The following is a 5440-nucleotide window of genomic DNA, read 5'->3' on the forward strand; positions in this document are numbered from 1 at the left end:
ATACATAGTTCACTAGCATAGCTTAAGACAAACATTTCCATAGGAAAAATGTATTGGTTAGCTCAAGGTTTGAGAAAAGTTAAGTTCAGGTAGCACCGGGTGTCATCATGCCAACACAGAATTTTAAAAGAAACCTCGTTTTAAATTTATATAGAGATGGGGGGAAAAAAAATCTAACACTTATAGTTTGTTTCCTCCTGACGCTTAAGAGAGAGATAAAAAATGTCTGACACTTGCAGCCTAGTTCCTCCGTTTGGAGACCCCTGGCCTTCCTGTCTGTTACCCTCTCATCCGCCCCTCTCCCCCCCGCCCCGCCCCGCCGCCCACCCTCTAGCTGTTTCTTTAGGAGAATTATGTTGCCTAGGGAAAGGGGTGTTGTTCTCATTCTGTAACTGCTTCGAGCTGATAATTGACGTCGTCCCTAAATTTGTGAGGCAGCATATTCTCCTGACTCTCATATTGAGGGTCTCTGATCTAGGGGCCCCAAGTAGTAGTTGGAGGAAGCTGCTGCAGTAAGCAGGAGTTTGAGCAACCGTTTGTAACTTAAAACCCTTCATGCGACTGGAAACAAATCCAGCTACACAGTTACAGATGCAAAGCAAACAGCAGAAACAGAACAGTCAGAATTATTTCAATTAGGATAGTTTTCCACCATGGGGAACTAGTTAACGTCTCCCAAAGTGAGGCAACTGAGGTTTCAGGAGTATCCATAGCCTGAATCATCTTGTTCACGTGTTTAGTAAAGTGACTAACATTAGTGCTCATATCAGGTATATATGTACAGCACATGAATAATGGCACAAGTTCCTCCTTGCGCAGCTGTCAGAATATCTAAGGCCAATTTGCTTTGTAAAACCACCTTTCTAATTTGGATTTGTTCAGTGTTAAGAGCTGAAATAAGTAGCTTTTTGAGAATCTTGTAAAGTTGAGTAAAGTTAGTCAGAGCATCCGCTCGTAGCATAACATTTGTAGTTCCCAGAGAGGGAACAAATACTGCAGCCAAATAGTCATACCAGTGAAATACAGACCTTTCCCACTGAGTTCTAAACTGTGGCAAATTAGCAGGCTTCTCTGGAAGCTCTGAAAATATGAAGCTGTGAGCAAAAGCTAGACCTAGGGTGCATCTCCCTACCAGCCAGGGGGAAGACATGCCCATAGGTAAGAGTCACATATCCAGTAGGTCCCGTTTGGAGCAAGCCAGCGTGACTCAGATATCCAGTCCCAATCAGTGCATGGTCAGGCAAAGGGAGGACCTGAACTGGGGTTGGCAAACATGGGAATGATTACATTGCATATTTCCTGAGGCAAAAATCCCAATTGTTTCCAGTCATTATAATTAAGTTGCTGGCTAACTCCTGGGGGTGGCTCTATTTGTTCCCCGCATATGGGGGTGCTAGATATTAGATGTTCCTTTTCAGGAGTTAGCCATATAACCTTATCCCATATTTCAAAATAGTCATTAAGCCAAGAAAATGTATAATCAAAATTAAAAGTAATGTCATGTTCGTAGTTAAAAGTACAAAGTGTTGCACCAGTCCATCTTAGGATTGTTAGATGTCATCAGATTAAGAAGAGGCATCACATATGATCGTTGTTGTCGAAGGTATTCACAGACTTGGAGAAAGTCCTTTCCTTGAAGTGGAGATGCCCACCACGGGAAGCCTTCCACTGATGAAGAGGGGAGGGCTCCACAGACCCAGCAGTTAGACTGATTGTGGAATGCAGCATAGGAGTGAGCCCAGGACAGGAAGGCATTGTCTTGAGGATCAAATGGCAGACTCAGGATTTCTGGAGTCAGCAGAAGCAGGTTCACATAGATTATCAGGCCCATCTAAAAAGTAAAAAGTCAGAGCAAAGAAAGCAAAGACATAAAATGACGTCACTTAGTTCTGGTCAGGGTGCCACCTCTTACCTTGAATGTGATGCGCCCACAAATCAGTTCCTGGCACTTTGACAGCTGTGGGAGAAGAGAGAATAACCTGGTAAGGACCTTCCAGAGGGGCTCAAGGGATTGGCCCCCAGATCCCAATGTTTTATCAGGACCTTTGTTCCTGGCTCAAATAGAGGCTTGCTTGACTCAGAGGCTGGCTCAGGAGTCACCTCCCGGGAGCTCTGTTAATGCCTGTTGGAAAGCCGAGAGCTGAGTTGCGTAACTAGTTAATTCCAAGGCTTCAGGGTCTATAACGATGTCTCTGTGTAAGAAAAGCCTTCCATAAATACATTCAAAGGTGGACAAGTCCTCCTTTTCAGGAGCAGTTTGAGGCCTCATTAAAGCTACGGGTAGAACTTCAACCCAATTGTCCCACGTCTCTTGAGTTAATTTGCACAGATGTCTCTTAATAACGTCATTAGCTTTTTCAATCTTTCCTGAGAATTGGGGTCTCCAGGAACAGTGTAAGTGATATTCTATTCCTAGAGCTTTGACACTCTCTGAGTTACAGCAGCTTTAAAGGTGGAGCCATTGTCACTCTGAAGGCTCCGTGGCAGCCCAAACCTGGGAATAACTTCATGGATTAAAATTCTTATAACCTCCTTAGCCTGTTCGCCATGACAGGGAAAAGCCTCAATCCACCCAGTAAAAGAATCCACCCCAACATGTAAGCGATAATATCCATTAGCTTTTGGCATAGGACTGAAATCAATTTCCCAGTCCTCTCCAGGATATTTTCCACTTCGTTGTAACCCAGATTTTGCTAGCTTTTCAGTCTTTGGGTCATTTTTCTGATAAACCTCACATCTTTTGATAATGTTCTTTAAAGTTTTCCTTACGTTTTTACCTTCAAATAAACGAGAAGCCATCTGGCAAGTACTCTCAACACCTAAATGGAAACTCTGGTGTAAACCTTTAAGAATTTTCCATTGAGCATTTTCAGGAAGTATTCATTGTCCATCCTCGGACTGTAACTATCCTTTATCAGTAATCTTTGCTCCTGTTTCCTCATAGCTTTCTAATTTTTCCTCAGTATATTGTGATTTTTCCTGTTCCACAGGACCTGTCCAGATCAAAGGCGTCTGCAGTGAAGGGGTTTCATAAAGCATCACCTCTCTGGCTTGACAGTCAACCAGCTGATTACCTTTGGCTGCTTTACTCCCATCCCCGCTGTGCCCTTTGCAATGCACAACAGCTACTTCTTTAGGATAATATATAGCAGTTAAAAGTCTCCCAATCTCTCTGAAATGCTTAATAGGTTCTTCTGTTGCCATTTTAAACTCTTTCTTTCCATATTGCAGCATGAGCATGTAAAGTCAAATAAGCATACTTAGAATCAGTGTAGATATCTGCTCACTGCCCTTTGCTTAACTCTAGAGCTCAGGTCAGAGCCACAAGCTCCGTTAGCTGAGCACTCATTCCCTGGGGGAGAGATTTCGCTTCTAAAGCCTGTTCAGCTGTCACCACGATGTTACCTGCTTTACGCTTCCCATCCCGAACAAAAGAACTGCCATCTGTAAATAATTCCATGTCAGGATTGTCTAATGCGGTATCCATCAGATCTTCCCGAGCTGCATAGTTTAAAGTTAGAAATTGGGAACAATCGTGATCAGGTGTTTCATTTTCCTTCTCAGGAAGGAAAGTGGCAGGGTTTAAATTTCCACAAACTTTAAGCTTAGTTATTGGTCCTTCTAAAAACAATGAGTGACATTTAAGACACCTACTGTCTGTCACCCAAGTATTAGAGTTTAAGATTCCACTCACATCATGAGAAGTCAGTACAGTAAGGCTTTTCCCATTGATTATTTTGAGGGCTTCAGGTGTTAATAAAGCAGCTGCCGCAATTACTCTTAGTGTGGCCACCCACGTGAGACTACATCTAATTCTCTGCTCAGATAAGCTATAAGTTGCTGGTGAGGCCCTCGGGGTTGTGTTAAAACTCCCAAGGACATACCTTTTGTTTCAGTGACAAACAAATTAAATTCTGACCCTGTGGGCAAGCTCAAAGCGGGAATGTGCAGGAGAGCAGTCTGAAGAGCCTTAAAAGCCTTTTGAGTATCTGGAGACCAGACCAAACCAGTTTGTCGGTTTGGGCTTGTTGAGTTTCAGTTATAAGTTTATATGCAGGCCGGGCAAGTTCCCCATAACCCAGAATCCAAATGCGGCAGTAGCCTGTGATTCCTAAATATCCTCTCAATTGTCTTAAAGTCATAGATAGGGGATAATTTAGTAGGTTTAATTCTCTCGGTCCCTATGGCCCTAGTCCCTTCTGATATGATTAGGCTCAGATATTTAACAGATTGTTGACAAAGCTGAGCCTTTTCCCTTGATGCCTTATAACTGCAGCCTGCCAGAAAGTTTAAGAAATCTTCTGAGGCTTGTGAGCAAGCTTCCTCTGCCTCAGCACAGAGCAGAATATCATCTACGTATTGTAGCACCACTGCCTTGGAGCTATTAAAGTTTTGTAGATCCTGTGACAAACTTTGCCCAAATAGGTGGGGGCTGTCACAAAATCCCTGGGGCAAAACTATCCAGGTTAACTGAGAAGCTGGCTGAGTAGGGTCTTCAAAGGCAAGTAGAAATTTACTTTCCTCTGCCAAAGGCACAGAATAAAAGGCATCTTTTAAATCAGTTGCTGAGAAATATTTGGCTCGGTCAGGAATTTCAGAAAATAGAGTATAAGGATTGGGCACCACAGGGTGGAAAGGAGCTACAGCCTCATTTATTATTCATACATCTTGAACTAGCCTTCATTTATCATTTGGTTTCTTTATACCCAAAATAGGTGTGTTGCATGGACTGTTACAGGGATTTAATAGCCCCTGCTCCTTTAAATTCTCAATGATGGGTTTTAACCCTTCCTTAACCTCAGGTTTCAGTGGATACTGCTCTTTATGTGGTCTTTGAGCTTGACAAGTACAGGAATAGCATTTTGTGCTCAACTCACAGATTTTCCATCAGCCCACACTCCAGGATTTACATTTTGTTCAATTGAAGGGAGAGAAAGGGAGGGCTCCATAATCATGAAAACGGAAGCATGGACCTTGCTCAGTATATCTCTCCCCAAAAGGGGTGAGGGAGACTCTGGCACGATCAGAAACTCATGTGAAAACAGCACAGAGTCCCCAGTTGCAGCTTAGAGAACAACTGAAATAATACCGTTTGGCTCGTCCAGACAGTCCAATTACAGAAGCGGACCAGGGAGAAAGTGGGCCAGGGGCTTCAGTAAGCACAGAGCAAGTTGCCCCAGTGTCTAAAAGGGAATCGATGGGTTGGCCCCCCACCAGTTATTAGTACCCGGGGTGCCTCAGGTGGAATTAGGATGGGAGCTTGTGTGGGGACTCCTGGGCACCTTCAGTCCTGATTGTCTTGAGAGTCCAACCCCTGAAACCTATGCCTCTGGGGGCAGTCTTTCCTCCAGTGTGGTCCCTTGCAGACCAGACATGGAGCTGGGGGCGGTTTAGATGCCTGTGGGCAATCCCGCTTGAGGTGCCCCTCCTTTCCACAGTA

At 43.9% G+C, this 5440-nt stretch overlaps 1 pseudogene; it reads right to left on the reverse strand.

The window, feature by feature from the left end:
* Window positions 1-340: 340 nt before the first annotated feature.
* Window positions 341-1953, reverse strand: LOC132658763 (endogenous retrovirus group PABLB member 1 Env polyprotein-like; annotated as a pseudogene).
* Between the last annotated feature and the right edge of the window lie 3487 nt (window positions 1954-5440).

Source organism: Ovis aries, chromosome X (genome assembly GCF_016772045.2).
Source record: "Ovis aries strain OAR_USU_Benz2616 breed Rambouillet chromosome X, ARS-UI_Ramb_v3.0, whole genome shotgun sequence".
Classification (NCBI taxonomy): Eukaryota; Metazoa; Chordata; class Mammalia; order Artiodactyla; family Bovidae; genus Ovis; species Ovis aries.